This window comes from Pelodiscus sinensis, chromosome 2 (genome assembly GCF_049634645.1).
Source record: "Pelodiscus sinensis isolate JC-2024 chromosome 2, ASM4963464v1, whole genome shotgun sequence".
Lineage (NCBI taxonomy): Eukaryota > Metazoa > Chordata > Testudines > Trionychidae > Pelodiscus > Pelodiscus sinensis.
The window spans coordinates 115,338,386-115,355,517 of NC_134712.1; the positions used below are offsets into that span (position 1 = coordinate 115,338,386).

The following is a 17,132-nucleotide window of genomic DNA, read 5'->3' on the forward strand; positions in this document are numbered from 1 at the left end:
TGAAATAAAAATAACAAAGGGAGGGGGCGTTTTTTTCAGAAATTTAGAATATGTAACAGTAATTTCATAATTAAACTTTTTTTCGTGAATCATGAAACTGTATGTATGGGATCAGTTGTGTGTGAGAGGGGCCCCATGTTACAAGTTTGTACTGGACCCGAAAAAAATTATGCTTGGGCTCTGGTCCCAGGATATTACAGCAAACAGATAGGGAGGTATTACTTTTTAGCAGACTAACTTCTGTTCAGAAGTTGGTCCCATAAAAGATATTATCTTGCCTACCTTTTCTCTAGGGAATATTAATGCTATTCATCCCCAATTCATTACTGTGGGTCACTGATGCTGAAAGAAAAACAGCATGTCAGATAAATTTCCACTTAAAGGTAAGCATACAAATGTAAGGCTAGATTCTCCACTGCATCTAAGTGGAGCCTGGAATGGGTGAGTTCCACCACGGACCCAGCTGAGGTCCCTGGTTGAGGCCTACCAAAGCCAGGCCTGTTTCTCTTCAGCCCAGCCAGAGCTTGATTTTTCTTTCAAGGTTGCTGAGCACTAGGGATGTTACATTTAGATTAATTAACTAAGGGTACGTCTACACTTGAATCCAGTTTCGAGAGAGGGATGCAAATGAAGACATTCGAAATTGCAAATGAAGCCGGGATTTAAATATCCCTCGCTTCATTTATTATGGCGCTATTTCGAACTAGCGCTATTTCGAAATACAAAATGCAGTGTAGATGCGGTTATTACAGGAGAACACCCTTCTACTGAAATAACCCTTATTCCTCATAAAATGAGGTTTAACAGTTATTTCGGAAAAAGGGTGTTCTCCCAAAATAACTGCATCTACACCGCGCTTGTTATTTCGAAATAGCGCTAGTTTGAAATAGCGCCATAACACAATTATGCAAATGAAGCGAGAGATATTTAAATACTGGCTTCATTTGCAATTTCAAATGTCTTCATTTGCATCCCTCTCTTGAAAGAGGCTACAAGTGTAGACATACCCTAATCGAATAGTCAGTGGGAATTCCATCAACTATTCGATTAGTCAGTAAGGGCACCTCCACCAGTATGGTTGCCAGGTGTCTAGTATTGAACCAGACAGTCTATTATTTTCGCCTCCTGCGCAGTAAAAAAATTCAGAAAATACTGGACATCTAAAATGTCGGGTACTTTCTGATTTGAATTCCAGGCTATCTGGCTCGATACAGAGGCAGCCTGGCAACTCTATTGCTTACTGGGGAGCTGTCTGACCTGGCGCCATGGTGTGTTATGTTTTTTTGCTCAACAAACTTTTTCCTGTTTTTTTGGGGGGGGTTGGTATTTTTTCTGAAACCATCTGGCAACCCTATCCATTAGGCTCTTGCTACAGTTCAAAAGTGGAAGTCCTGCAGAGAGCATGGGGCCAGCCGGGGACTGGCCTCATGTTCCCTGTGGCACCTGAGCCTTTGAATTGTACAAGATGTACATTCAAAAGCAGAAGCCCTGCAGGGAATGCAAGGTCAGGGGAGAGTTCTCCGCTGGCCCTGCACTCCCTGCGGTGCCTCAGCCCTTGAAATGTTCAAGAGCCCCAGTGGCTCTTGTACATTTCAGAAGCAGAATCGCAGCAGAACCTGCGTGAACTGAGACTGCTTCAGTCCCCACTTGTGCCGTTTCCTGTTCTGCCTCTACCACCCCTGCCACTCGTGGAGATGGTGCTGGGGGGAACTAGCTTTTAAGCCAGTTCTGAAAGAGGCAGCAAGGGTGGGAGGGGTGGGAAGTGACTAGTCACATCACTAGTCGATTATCCAATAAGCTTCTGCTTCTGCTTATCCGATAGTCGACAAGTTGCTTGCATCCCTATTGAGTACCCAGAGCTTCTTTTGACATTCATTAGCATTATAAGTTGTCAGCATTCTGAAAATCAGGGTCATAACAACCTACACAATACAAAGCAGGGCACAGAAATCATATATTCTGCCCAGCCATAGGTGTCTAGCTTAATACATCAGACCTCTGTCTATAGACAGTTCTGCATATTTAACACCTCACTCAAAATATAGCTGTTCTATGTGGAACATTGCACACTCCTCTTTAAGACTGGGAGAGAAAAACATCCATCTCAAAAGTGGAGGTAATTGTTGCAGTGTGTTTGAAATGCAGATATGAAACATGCTGCAGAGCGAGTGGACTTGTCTCAGGGCAGATCATTTGGTATGAAAGGAACATATTTGACAGTGTTTTAAAGGTATACAAATCAGAACACAAACAGAGAAACTAACTATAGAACAATCTACATCACCCATCACCTTTTTTAACAATGTCATATTTATTATATAGCTATGAAAGTTGGATGTAATTTATTCTGTCATGTCACATCTCTCATTTATGAGATTGCTATATTAGTATGAACTATGGTGTAAAGCTGGCTATCACAATACCAATATAGCAAATATACTGAAGATTATACACTATGGCTATGTTTAGACTGGCATGATTTTTCAGAAATGCTTTTAACGGAAAAGTTTTCCGTTAAAAGCATTTTCGGAAAAGAACGTCTAGATTGGCACGGACGCTTTTCCGCTATTTTCGCGATTGGGGCTTTTTTGCGCAAAACAAATCTCAGCTGTCTACACTGGCCCTTTTGCACAAAAGTTTTGCGCAAAAGGACTTTTGCCTGAACGGGAGCAGCATAGTATTTCCACAAAAAGCACTGATTTCTTACAGTAGGAAGTCAGTGCTTTTGCGGAAATTCAAGCAGCCAGTGTAGACAGCTGGCAAGTTTTTCCGGAAAAGCGGCTGATTTTCCGGAAAAACTGGCCAGTCTAGACACAGCCTATTTGTGCAAGTGAATATAATGCTTGCATAATAATTAGGTCATGTTTACACTAGCATAGTTACACCACTGTAGTGTTACACACGTGCTACATTGACAGAAGGGGTTTTTCTGTCAGTGTAGTTACTTCCACTGTCCAAGAGGCAGTAGCTAGAACAACAGAAGAATTCTAGAATCAAGTATGATCTTTTCCCTTAATACAAAAAAAACCCCAATCCTTCTTTGATATGGTTTGTAATTTAGCTGTTCAAATTTCTCCCAGTAGATTTGGAAAGGAGCCTTTATGGAGTGAGCAGATTCTTTGCCCCCCACAATGCCATTCTGTCAACAAGTTTTGAATGCACCACATTGCTTTGAGTATTCTGCACAATTTTAACACAGCTCATCTGATGACCAGTGTTAGCCAATGATCAGGCAGGCACAAGTCTAGATTTCATTCATGATTGTTCCAGTGTCCTGCTATGTAACCTTGAGTAAATCACTTGTGCTCTTTGTGCCTTATTTCATCCGTTTGTAAAATGAGGTAATTAAATAATACTCAATTCCCAGGGCTTTGAAGACTAATGGGTGTATAACATTTTCTATGTCAGAGCCTCCATATGTGCACAGTAATAACATTTTCCTGTTATAGAATGAGCCATTCTTTTCCTGTTGTTTTGTGAGTCACTAGATTAACTTGTCTTAGATCCAGCAGAATACTACAGTGTCCAAATTCATACACAGGACGTGCAATGTTCTCCACTGGATTATTAATATTTTACATTGCAAAGTTTGGGAACCTTCAAAGTGAAAGGTGCTATATCCATGTAAAATATTACAGGCTCTCATTGTAATGCTCTCATTCTGTGCAGTAAAGGGTCCATTGAGACTGCCAAGAAATGCACTAGAAATGGGAGGTTACATACTTATGACCCACATTTTAAGACTCTTGGAAAAACAGGCAGGAAATGGGAGGATGGAGAATGAAAATGAACATTAGAAAGGATGAGAAAAGCCAGGGAGAGTCATGAGTGAGTAAGAAAAAAGAGAAGGCAGAGAAATTAGGGAATTTCTTCCTCATCACATTTCTAAGTTATGTCCCTTGCCTCGCTATTACATAGGAAGGGATGATATATCCTACTGTATTTCTTGTCAGAAATATCTGTGTGTAGACCCATTTGTAAATGTGCATTCATCTCCATCTACAAAGAGTGTAAGTCTAATACAGCCCCCCAGCTACACAGCCTAACTCTGCAACTCAAGTTACAGAGACTTTCTCATCTAGAAGTCACTCATTCAGTCTAAGCTGTTGGCCAAGGGGGTGGTTGTCACATATATGGGGTCTTGACTAGATTTCAAATTGCATTTTGGGATGAGCTTCCTTGGTTCAAGAAGAAAATATGTAACCTGGGGCAGACCGGCAATCAAAATTCGCCAGGGAAATGGGTTGAGAATGGCCCACTTTTTCACAAAGAATTTCTTTTTAAATTTACTCCTTGACCCCTATTAGTCACACCTCTGACCCCTGCTAACCACGCCTCTGACCCCCATTAGCCACACTCCCTGACTCACATTAGCTAGGCCTCTAACACTCTCGGGGCAAGATGGACACATGACCAGAAGTAAAAGGTGTCATGTGACTTCCTCTCTAAGGACTTTTCCCACCATCCTCCTCGCAATAGGGATTAGTTTGGCCTCCACCAAACCCCCCTCATGCATCTATCCTGCAATTGCATTAACCCAATGTGTGTGACATTAACTCGAGGGCAGAGGGGGCGAAGAGGCTGGGGGAAGTGTTCCCTCTAAGAGTTTCCTCCTATGAGCAGAATGAATTTTGTGTTGTTCACCAGTACTGAGTTCATGTGGCTTGTTTGGATGTGCCACTGTGGCACCCAAGTTATTAATAAATATCTTATAAACCTCTACCTTTTCCCTCTGCTGCCATGTCTCCTCCCCTTATTCCATCAGCTCCCCTGGTGCCTGCTGGCCCCCAACCCCTCACCCTCCTCTGCTGTCCTGACTGCTGCCCTTCTCACTGCCCTCAGCCCTCCTGCAACCTGCCCCCCTCCACCAGCCCTTCTCTCCCCCCTGTGTCCACCCTTCCAGTAGCCCCACTCTGATCATGTGAGCTATCCCTCCTCGTCCCCTCTCCTAACACCTCCCTCTACACACCTGCCCTGCCTCTCTCCTCTGGTGCTGGTCCCTCCCCTGCAGGTGTCTGCCCTTCTGCTTCACCCCCAGAATCCCCTGGCACCTGCACCTTTCCTTACTCCTACACCCTCCTGATGCCCCTCCTTTCCTCACTACCCCTACCCCCTTTGTCCTCTTTTTCCCTGATGCCCACCCCCTCACAACCATCTGCCCCGTTCCCCTCATGCCCCTGTGCCCTCACACATGACTTGCTCCATACCCACCTTCCTCATGCGCACCCCTTCTTTCAAACCTTCTCCCAGCACCTCTCCTTCCCCCCTCTAACTCCCAATGCCCTGACCCTCTCCTCTCCCAGCATAACCCTGTCCCCCCTCCCACTGACACCTCCCCTCCTGTTCTTTTCCTCATTGTCTCCACTTGGGCCCCTGTCCTTTGTCTCTCCTCCACCCTGTCCTTTGGTGCCTTCCCCTTTCTTCGCCTGAATCTTCCCCCCTTACCTCAGCACAAGCCCCTTCCTCTTCCACCTCTTCTCCCTATTTTTCCCTCTTCCCCTCCCCTCCCACACCTTCTACCTTCCAGATTGCGGTGCTGGAGTCTGTAATTGGGCCCCAGAAGTCCCTGCAGCCCTGGCCCCAGCTGCTTCCGGGGCTCCAGACCACTTGCCGGGCCTGAAGCTGGGTTGCATGGTGCAACTCTGTGCCAGGCGGTTTTAAAGTCCCAGGCTGTGATGTCACGCCACGCCTGAGCATCTCCCCTCTCAACTATTGTGCGGAGTTTGAGCACGCCGTGTGTGTGCTCCCTTGGCCCCACCAGCCGTACATGGCCGGCGCTGGGGAATTTAAACTGCGGGGCTGCAGCGCCCTGTCACAATCCCCCTCCTCTTCCAGCAGCCACCAGCCAGCCCTTCGGCCCTTCAGCCAGCCCTTCGGAGGACGGCCCACCGGGAAATTCCCGGTATCCCACTGGGCCAGTGTAACCCACTGGTAAAATAAGAGTGTGTTTTTTTGTGGTCACAGAGGCAGGGGAACTCTGTCCCCTACATGATCTTGCTGACTTCATATTTTCAGGTTCAGTCTTATGCATTTACCTCTCCCAGAGCAGAAATTTGCAAATCTCCCACTCTTGGGCCCTGGGCACCAAGCACCCTGGGTACCAATCATGCCAGTAGGTCAGACTGAGTTTTGGCCCCATGTTTTCTTTCTTCAGAATTCTGTGATGAGCAGTATCCAGTGACAAAACAACCTTTTTAAAGCCAAGTATTGTCTGTTTCGCAGTAGAAACAAAGCATAAGAGGGTAAAAAAAACAACAACCCTGCCTCCATGCAACTCTATCCTACTTAAAGGCTTACCATTCCCCCAGTGGTAACCCAGGCATGCCTAGCTTCTTCAGACAGCCCCGCAGGTGCCAGCTTTTCAGTCCGGTTCCCCAAGTTTCCTGAGAGGGAGAGACCTTTTTTAAATTACCAGAGTTCCCTTATTCTGTGTTCCCAGACTTTGGCTCATCTGGACAAAACTTAATTTGCTGATTGGCAAGGGGACGGAGGCGAAGGTAAAATTCCTGGCTTTGTCCCTTAATTACACTTCGGTGTTTATGATGGGGTAGATTATCTTGAGCTATTTATATATATTCATATAATAAACATCTCAGTAATCAGAACAACATACAGCAGCCATAACTTGTTACAGAGCAGCTCCACATCTGTCACAGTTATGTGTTCCCCTCTCTGTGCCTGACTGACAGAGGACATGGCTCTTTAGCTCTGGAGGTTCTGGAGGTTCCTGATTAAGTGCCTCGATATGTACATGATTTCCCAACACAAATAAGCCTGATAACCACTAGTATCTGCAGTGGGAACAGCACTTATTATTGTCAGAGGATGCTTTCCAGAAACCCCATTTAAGGACTGTATTCCCAGGATCTAAGGTTAATTTCTAGAAAACAACATAAAATAATATTTAGCACTCTGGGGTAAATCTATAGAAGCCAAAAAGAGTTGCTCCCTATTTATGCCGGTATAATGAGAGAAGAATTTGGTCTTTATGCTATCTCTTTAAATGATTAATGAACTCAATTGCATCAGGTTTAGTATGGCTGCATGTTTCACTTCAGAAACATTGAGGCTCATCATCCAACTCTGAGCTGATAACTATGATTTTCCTTTCTGCTGCTCAGAAAATGCCACATGCACCCTTTTCAGCTCGTTTTCTTGTCTGCAAAGGGTGATGGGCAAGCTGCTGCTGCCCTAGCTATGGAATCACAGATCACCAGCAGGTCTGCTCAGCAGGAATTTTAATGCATGTGCGTGCACTGAGTTCCATGTGACATGCATCTGTTATGCATTTTTCATGGAGCAGATGTGGATAAATCTCTGTAACGTTTCCATATAACCATATATCATTCTCATATAACTTTGTATTAAGAGATTTTATATATACATATCTTGTTCTTTTAGATATATCTTTATGTTAAGCTTTCTTATAGAATCCCTGTATTAAGCGAAATCTTGTATCCAATCTTTCCAATAGAAACTTTGTATCAAGCTCTTTATGCTATAGGTCTTAGGAATAGCTAAGGTAAAGAAAAATGTCTTTTGCTAGGAGTAGAATAGATCTCTCCCCTTTCCTTGATTGTCCTGTTGAAATGAATGAGGTATGAATGGAGACAGAAAGGTGAGCACCTCCAGCAGCAGTTGCAAGGGTGGAGAGGGGCTGGGAACCAGATCCAAGACAATACCTGTGAAGTGAGCGCATTGGAAAGAAGGGTACGTCTAAACTTCATGGCGCCATCGACGGAGCCATGTAGATGAGTGTACTCGAAAAAGGGAAATGAAGCAGCGATTTAAATAATCGCCACTTCATTTACATCAAAATGGCTGCCGCGCTGTGCCGATCAGCTGTTCGGCGGCTGATCCACGAGGCTGATTGGCGGCTGAAGCTGTTCGGTGGCTGATCCACGAGGCATAACGGGGCAGTCGACAAGGGCTTTCCTTGTTGACCGCAGAGCGTCCAGACTGCCCCGCTGTGCCGCCAAACAGCTGATCGGCACAGCGCAGCAGCCATTTTGATGTAAATGAAGCAGCGATTATTTCCCTATGTCTAGAAATCTCATCTACATGGCTCCGTCGATGGAGCCTTGTAGTCTAGACATACCCATAGACGGCCTTTGGAGTCAAGCAGCAAGTGCCTGCCCTTGAAAGGACTCTCTTTGAAGCAATATTAAAAAAGGCGAGGTGATGACTAACTACCTACATGGGAGGGATAAATATGAGGCTTCTTGCAGAGGGACCCCGGGTTTTCATCTTGTCAACATTGGAGCATCGATCCGGCTCCATCTAACTCATCTGGCCAGTGCAGTTAGGGGGAGCAACTATTGGTAACAATAAGACGGCGTGTGCTTGTGTGTGTGTGTGTGTGTGTGTGTGTGTGTGTGTGTGTGTGTGAGTGCATGAGCGTAATGTATCATATACATATGATAAAGTATTGATTGATCTATGTATGTTCAATAAATGTGGCGTGTTGCCTTATCCCCCTGAAAAAGATCCCAGGTGCTTCTTTTAAGCACAACACAGACACCAATCAGGAGTCCTGAAAGATTGTAGTAAATGACAAATAGAAAAATCATGATTAGATTAATTCACTGCATGTGGGAATGCATCTTTAATGCAGTCAGGACCCGATCTAATGCCCATTGAAATCAACAGGAAAACTCTCATTGTCATCACTATGCTTTGGATCAGGCCCTTAAAACTATGAACATTAATTGTGCAGAGAGAACTGGAAACGCTGCAAGTTTGGACTCAAGAGTTTCTGCCTAATGGATCATTCAGTTACACAGAACCAAACTCATGGGAAGAAAAGTCTCCACATTTCAGTCTCCTACTGAGACTCAAATCTATTGCGGCAAAGGCTATTCACATATAGGGGTGGAGGTCTTGGGTCTCCACCCTTCTCCCTGCCTCCTCCTATTTCACTCAACCTCCATGGCAGACCAGCTCCTTAAGAAATAAGGAGATGGTCTGGAGATGACTCTTCAAATCTACCAGCAGTTTAAAGCCATGTCTACGAGTGATGTAAAATCCTGTTTAATTAGTTAACTGGTTAAATGTTACGTTTATTTTTGTATCTGATTAAATGGTGGCAGGTAAAGGGGGGCATTGCAATCTGCACCATGGGCAGGAGCTGATCCAGCTCCAAAGGGCTGCTGGCTCCCAGTCTGCATGGGCTGCAAGCCAGCAGCCCTCCCTCTCCCAACTGCTACTTCTGTCCCTCTCCCCCACATGCAAGGCTGCTGACTCCCCAGCTCCACAGTGCTGTGGCTGGAGGGCTGCTCCTGGGTAGTGGTTAACTGTTACCCAGTAAGCATCACCCATTAAGGCTGTGTCTAGACTATATGGCTCCATCGATAGAGCCATGTAGATTAGGGTTGTAGGCAAAGGCAAATGAAGCCGCGATTTAAATGATCGCAGCTTCATTTAAATTTACATGGCTGCCGCGCTGAGCCGACAAACAGCTGATCAGCTGTTTGTCCGCTCAGCGTGCTAGTCTGTACGCTCCCCTGCCGACATCAAAGCCCTTTGTCGGCAGCCCCGTTATTCCTCGTGGGATGAGGTTTACCGGGGCTGCCGACAAAGGGCTTTGATGTCGGCAGGGGAGCATCCAGACTAGCTCGCTGAGCGGACAAACAGCTGATCAGCTGTTTGTGGTCTCAGTGCGGCAGCCATGTAAATGTAAATGAAGCCGCGATCATTTAAATCGCGGCTTCATTTGCCTTTGCCAAAAAAACAAATCTACATGGCTCCGTCAACGGAACCATGTAGTCTAGACATACCCTAAGAGTGATACTTACTGGGTAACCTGCTACCCAGTTACCCATTCACATCCCTAATGTCTATACCACAAGTGTTACAGTGGCACAACTGCCACACTACATCATGCCACTGTATCACAGACACTTTTCTACCTCTTCTAAATCTACCCCCTCGCCAGGCAGTAGCTAGGTTCACAGAATAATTCTCCACCAACCTACCAGTGTTTACATGGGGGTCAGGTTGTCTTAAACTACATCTTTTTCATAGCCCTGTGTGAGGTAGTTAGGGCAACATAACTTATAGCTTCATACCAAGCCTCAGTCTGAGTAGGACTCTCCCAAACTCTGTAAACCAACCCCAGACCTAACTATCAACCTGTGACTGATAGCACAAGGCTGCTGTGCTCAGAGTATAGCAACACCTGCTCAGTGGCCCCTGAACTCAGCCTCTCTCAGCGGCAGCCAGCCATTTCCCAGACCTGCTTCCTACAGCCTCAGGCTGAGAGACAGCTGGTGGTGAAGCAGAGCTGGCAAGCCTTCTCTCTGTGTGGCTAAGAATATGGGTCAGTCCGGAAGAGGGGAGGGAGCAAGGGGGAAATTATGGTATTGTTAGGGCTGGGGGAGAATACTGGAGTACTGTGGAGACAGAAAAGAAAGCCATAGGGATAAACAGAACCTACTGAGGAACCATGGGTAGAAAAGAGGAAGGTTGGAGGGAGACCTGTGGGGGCAAAGGGAGAAGCTAAATGTTTTAAGAGATGTTTTTGAGTGCATGCTAGTGATTGGAGCTTTTGTTTTCACCTCCTTTTCTCTCATCCTTTTAAGGCAACAACCAGTATGTCTACATAAACCTCTGTTGGATGCAACTCATCAACAGTATTGTCTCTTGCAAAACTCTTCCTGCAGCTAGTTGAAACCACTTCATGCTACCAGTAAAAGAGAAGAGAGATACTTGAGCGAGCTAAAAATACTTCATTCAACTCAAAGATGACTGTTTCAATAGTATTCCCAGCTGTTGTACGTCTAGGGAGCAATCAACAAATGTATACCTGAAATTGAATGCCCAATATTGCACTGCAGTACAGTGAGCCCTCGCTACTTCGCGGTTCGACCATCGCGGATTCACGACTTCGCGGACTTTTTTCATTACATTATGTATATACGTGAATCCGCGATGGTCGAACCGCGAAGTAGCGAGGGCTCGCTGTATACATGTTAAATATACATGTCCCTACTTCGCGGATTTTCAACTATCGCGGTCGGGTTTGGAACCTATCTACCGCGATAAACGAGGGTTCACTGTATTTTGCTATCAGATGCCCATGTTGGGCTACTCAAGCATTTTGGGTATGTCTGCACTACAAAACCTGAGTTATGTCCATACTGCAATCGTGTTCTTCTGAAAGTAAATCGAAAGAACAGAGGGGTTTTTTTTTGGCATTGGCAATCCTCTTTCTATGAGGAAGAAGCCTTTTTCTGAAAGAGCTCTTTCAGAAAAAGGAGTGTGTGGACGGGGAAAAGGGAGTTCTTTTGAAAGAAGAGGAAAGAGGAAAACACACAGGTGCCCTGGTGGCCACTCCATCCATAGTAATCACAGCTTAAATGCAAGATAGCGTCCATTAAGTGTGGATGCTATCTTTCGAAAAAGCAGATCACTTTTGTGTGTGGACACGCTCTTTAGGAAGAAGTTTTTTTCAGAAGATCTCTTCCGAAAAAAGGTTCTTCCGAAAGAAGAATGCAATCTAGACATAGCCTTTGAGTAAAGAAGAGAATCCTTGAGTTAGTGAGAAATAAGGTCAAAGCCAGAAGGTTCTAATCACAAGAGAGTCTCTCTTGTGCCCAAGCATTCTGCACCATTATAGCCACATGCTTTGACCTGATGAATTCAATCCACATCTCTTGTTCCAAAAGTACCTTTATCCAATTTCTCATGAAAATAAGGATCGGATTTTGCCTAGTTTTGTTTAATTACAAATACCTGATTGGAAGACAAAACACTAAGAATAACACAGACTAGCAGGTGAATATTATTAATGCCTTGCTCTATGCACACAGTAAATTTGTTCCACAGGAATTGAGAAACAGCTGTATCACATGTATTGATACTGGAACCTTATTCAGTTTTATACCAGGAGAGTACTGAACATAAGAATTTAAAAAATGTGTTTCTTTTATTGCTGGTACATCAGACCATCAATATAGTCCTTTGCTGCACTTCATGGTCATCCTATGAGATTTATGACAGCAAGGACTCATTTGTCAATGGGGGCACATCTACACTGTGGGATAAAGTCGAGTTAAGATACACAACTTCAGTTGTGTAGCTGAAGTCGAAATAGCTTAATTCGGCTTTTGATACTGTCTACACAGCAGGAAGTTGAAGGAAGAACCCTCTTCTTCTGACTTCCCTTACTCCTCATGAAATGAGGTTTACAGGAGTTGGAGTAAGAAGCTCATTATTTTGAAATTATTTTGAAATAATGGGCTTGCTGTGTAGACACGCACTCTGTTATTTTGAAATAACATGAGTTATTTCGAAATAAGGGTGCAGTGTAGACATAGCCTTGGAGGCCTAAGGGAAACTGCTCCTAAACTGTCTGTACTTTGACTCCATCTGTTCAATAACTGCCCAGTCAGCAAAAGTATTTCCAATTCCTCCTAGATATTTTTCTGAGGTTTATATTCTCATTTGCTAAACATAGGCTGAGCCATTACAAGTCCCTTGCACTTCTTTGACACTTAGTAAGTAGTAGCTAAACAAGTCAATAAATAACAATCCTGTGATGGACTTAGCACATCCTGGAATGTACTGCATTCACTCTGTGAGCAAATCCTGGGAGATACAGAAATGCCCTGTGATCTCCATTTGGCTTCTGCTGCACACCTACAATCTTCCCAGTGACAGCTGAGTGTTCTGTTTCTATTGACAAGGAGACACATGAGAGCTTTTCAAATGAGATTGGGGACGCCTATCTCATTGGATCCTGGGTGGGGGTTTGGCTCAGAGTTTTGGTTGGGCTTTGGCATGGGAGGGGAATTCTGCATTTTTATTCTAAAGGAAAAACTATGAGTAAACAGGGACGTAATAGCTGGTTCAAAAGGTTGTCTTTATTTTAAAAATAAAGTAATTAATATATTTTAAACATTAATACATAGAAATTTGGCATGACACTAAAACCTATAATTTCACAAAGTGGAAATTTCATAAGGTTAATGTATATATATTTAAATTTTAAACCTAAACTCACCCTGATGACTCAGACCTGCAATTTGATCCACATGGGCAGACCATTATTCACTCATGCTGCCCCACTGAAGTCCATGGGGAATCTTAACAGCCACAGGGGTCCAGCTCTGAGAATCGGATTTCAAGAGTGGGGTCTGTGCTTACACATTTTGGATCATTCCACCATCTGTCATCCATTTGAACTGTAAGTTTCTGGGAATACAGGGTGCTTGGGACCAGCCAATGTTGGTGGGCTAGCACAATGGGCACCTCATCCTGACTTTGAGCACTCCATCAGTCAGTAGAAATAAGTTTTAAAATGCTACATGGTACAGGTAACTCAAGACTGTGCCCTATATTAAGCCACAGAGTCTACAGCCCAGAGACCTTTGTGTCAGCTCCTTCCTTTGAAGAATTTCAGGAATGAATCTCAACATAAGAGGACAGAAATACATTTTACCAATAGAGGGAAATGGAGCTCTGAGTGACACTGCAGCATGCACCACAAACTGTGCTGCTGTGAGAGGTATTGATTATTTACTTGCTATGAAGTAAGAATGATTCCCTCACCTGATCTTTTCTTACCTGGACTAACAAGGCCTTTGTAACACTCTCAGAACCTCGGAGGGAAAATCAAGTCCGGCTCACAACGCTGACCATTTCAAGCGATGAGGCAGCAGGGTTAGAAAGGGCTCACATCCAGCCTCTCTCAGCTGGAAGGACGATAGGCATGGAAAAACAGGGTAAGGGTAAAGTAACTAAAACCGGGTTGATCCTCTGAACTTCATTAGGTAAACTGGAGTGACTTCATCTTAGTCCTTCTTTCATGAGTACAGTAGGGATAAAAGTATAACCCCTTGGCCAGATCTTGGCTTTATGCTACGCTGTTTTTCCCACTCCTGCATTTGCAGTGCTTTTAAATGATGGGAAAAGAACGACATGAGTGAAAATGTTGCAGAGCTTTTTGTTCTCTTCCTTTTTGTGCAGCCTGCTTCCAAGGCTAAGTTGGTTGCCTAGGAAACTGCAGTAGGAGAAATTTGATTGAATGTGTAGCCAGACTCAGCGTCAGAGTTGTGGGCAGAATTTTGACTGAGAGAGAGAGAGAGAGAGAGAGAGTGAGAGAGACTTGAAATCAATGGAGAGATTTTAATTCACTTCAATGGGTTTCGAATACAGACATTACATATAAGGTTATAACATCTAGTACTATAGTTAATTCCCTCCCAGTGATCCACGTTTATTCTTAATTGTTCATTTTTTGGAGCAAAACCTGGATGGGTTTTTTCCCTTCCAGTATGTACTGCTTTTTTTCTTGTATTAGCTCAAAATTTAGCTTCTGGCTCTTGGGGATAAACTCAAAGTGGGTATGAGTGATCTTAAAGGTCAGCGTTCCCTTTTGGATATTTTCTTGGATGTATATTTTATGAAAACCTATGCTCAAATTTGTGATTTGGTGGAGTTATGATCTGCTTGATTTAACACTGAAAACGTACGTATATGTCTATGCGTACACACAATTATGCATTCACAAATGTACATACTGTATACATTTTGCACATTCAAATGTTTATAGTTCTGCCTGTAGCTAGCCAATATGAAATTAATGGAACACAGCATCACTTTTGGCATTGGTAACACAAATACTGCCAACTCATTCCAATTATACAATTAAATTTGCACTAATTTCATTGCAAGCTGCAGTTGTTTTTTTTAAGTACAATATACATAGCTACAGTGCAGTGGTTACTGGGAATAATATATGTAACCATTATTCTGAATCATCACCTGAAGCATCTAGTGGCTTAGTGAAAATAGGCTTAATAAAATGGAAATTATTTTTAGGAATGTAATTATAGAATTAGATTTTGATTATATGATAAATGTGCCACAAAAATGTTCACTTGGCATTAAAACTACATACTAAGTGTAGTCAGCCATATAATTAAGTTGTTGCTGGTTTAGACCAGTAAAAGCAGATTTTACAGGGAATGTAAATGATCTAATTTGTCTTTTACATCACTTATTAAAAGTAAAACCCAATTCAGCAGCTTTCAAGCAGACTAGTTTGAACGTTGAATGGTTTTTAAAGGAAAATATGCCCAAAGAAACAAGTAGCCATCCTAACATGTAACTAACATGGATGGGACTGCTCTGAAGAACACCATAGAGATATCACAATATTCAATAGTTAAGCATACTGAAATGTATGAGAGAGGTTCGGAAGGATTAGTCATTGACTGATTGGAGAACAGAACAAAGAAAAGCAAAAAGCTGATGTAAATTCAGGACACAGTGCTGCATTTTGTTTATTCCCGTGGAATGTCTGGCAGCTTTATTAATATAAATATTTGCTAAAATCTGAGAAAATTGCTACTTCTTAATCCTAGAATATTAAAATAGTTTATGTGTTTGGGCTGTGGGTTCATTTTATCTCTAAAATGAAAATTCACAGCTAAATAACTTATACACCTGAAAGCAAACAAAATGCAAAGTGAAATAGACCATATTACTGGTATCCTACGTAATTTGCTGAGCACAGAAAAACATTCCTTGTGAAGCATAAAAAATACTGCTCCTACATGCTCTCTTAAATTCCATATCCCTGTCTTGCATTGTTACCATGTTCACTAATGAATTATTTCTAATGCCCTATCTGACATATTTGGACTTGTCGTAGTAATCAAAATATTGGAGTAGTGTGATAAAAAATAAAAGCAAGCAATCTGATACATTGTAGATCATACACATGCTCTGATAACAGTGTAAATCTGCCACAACATGAGGACAGGTTTGCTATAATATGATTCGTTTTGATTCAGAGTTCAGATAAAGCTATTTAACAAGAAAATTTAATCTATGTTTTGTGTATTAGAGTCAGTTGCAAATAGCCGCATGGCATGCGGACAGAGGTCAATGTTACATTGCTAGGGAGCAGCTACAAAAAATGAAATCCAGTCTCTAATCCTGGAATATGAAAAGCTGGCCTCATCACCTAGAAAACATCAGACATCATTACTCATGGAATATCTGGAAATAAGGCCAAGGTTTGCAAAGGAATTTTTTTTAAAAAGCCTTTAGCAATATAGCCCCTGTCTGCAGTGGAAAAAAAATCTTCTTTGTGTAAATGAACCAGTTTAAAACCTCACCGTTGATCCTATTTTTGCAGGTTGTTTTAAAGTGATCTGTCTCATTCCAGTAAGGAAGGTCTAAATGACAAAAAAAAGTATTGCAGTTAATATTTGTAAATTGGATTTTACGCTGATCAGGTTGTGAAGTTATTTGTTAAATTTCAAAAGAATCAGTACTGACAATGGTCTCTAATCTCTTTACAGATCGCTTAGCTCCTCCCTGAACACACCTATGGACAAACACTAATTGCATATATGGTGTATGTGTGTATTTGTGGGGACAGATATGTGGATAATTAGCAACGTTGCAGTATCCCTTTTAATTGTTCTTTTGTGTCTCGAAACTGACGAGCTTATTAAAGCTTCCTTAATCTCCTCCCCAGGGAAAATCAAATAATCAAATGACAGTAGAATTTACATGTAAACACCCATTGAAAAACAGGTTGCGTTTCTCACTACTGCATGCGGCCAACCTATCACGTCTCAGAAAGACCTAATTTTCCTGTATTGATCTCGGAGTGCTCCTTGTTTTACCTCTAGGGAAGAGGCTGGGTCCCTCAAGAAATCCGGATTTGTATTAAAAACCACTTGTAACCCTCTTGAAGGGTCAGTTTGGGGATCTGTGGGAATGAGGAGGAAAGGCAGGGGATCTGGCGTTTCTCAGCCATTATTCTGGAAATGAATTAGGCTCAGCCACGAAAGGGAGAGGCGAGAAAAGTGGGGGGGAGGCGCAGTAGAACGCGTCCCCGCCTCCCTCCCCCAGCACCTTGCAGTTTGATGCTGCAGCAAAGGGAGCAGAAACAAAAGGCGGATGCGGAGGGAGGGAGGGAGCTCTGTACGTAGCAGCAGGTTCGCGCCTTCCTGTCGCACGGCCGGACTTCGGTTCACCCCTCTGTGTAAACGCCGGCCGAGCGCTCGCGTTCCACAGGCTTCGCCGGCTGCAAGGGAGACGCGCGCCTGGCCCTCGAGCTCCGCTCATGCCGCTGCCGGCTGCTCTCAGGAATTGTTACTCGGGAGAGGCCG

General features: G+C 43.4%; 1 long non-coding RNA gene across 2 annotated transcripts in view; it reads right to left on the reverse strand.

Moving 5' to 3' along the window:
* Positions 1 to 6,296: 6,296 nt before the first annotated feature.
* The window catches only part of LOC106733050 (uncharacterized), a 40,152-nt gene continuing 29,316 nt past the window's right edge, over positions 6,297 to 17,132 (reverse strand). The window contains exons 2-4 of one of the 2 annotated variants that reach the window (XR_012901686.1): positions 16,128 to 16,187; positions 13,567 to 14,070; positions 6,297 to 6,383 (exon numbers count right to left, since the gene is read on the reverse strand). This is a non-coding gene — a long non-coding RNA (uncharacterized LOC106733050). Of the gene's footprint in view, positions 6,384 to 12,850; positions 14,071 to 16,127; positions 16,188 to 17,132 lie in introns of those variants that run through there. The other variant, XR_003087277.2, reaches the window with a different exon arrangement.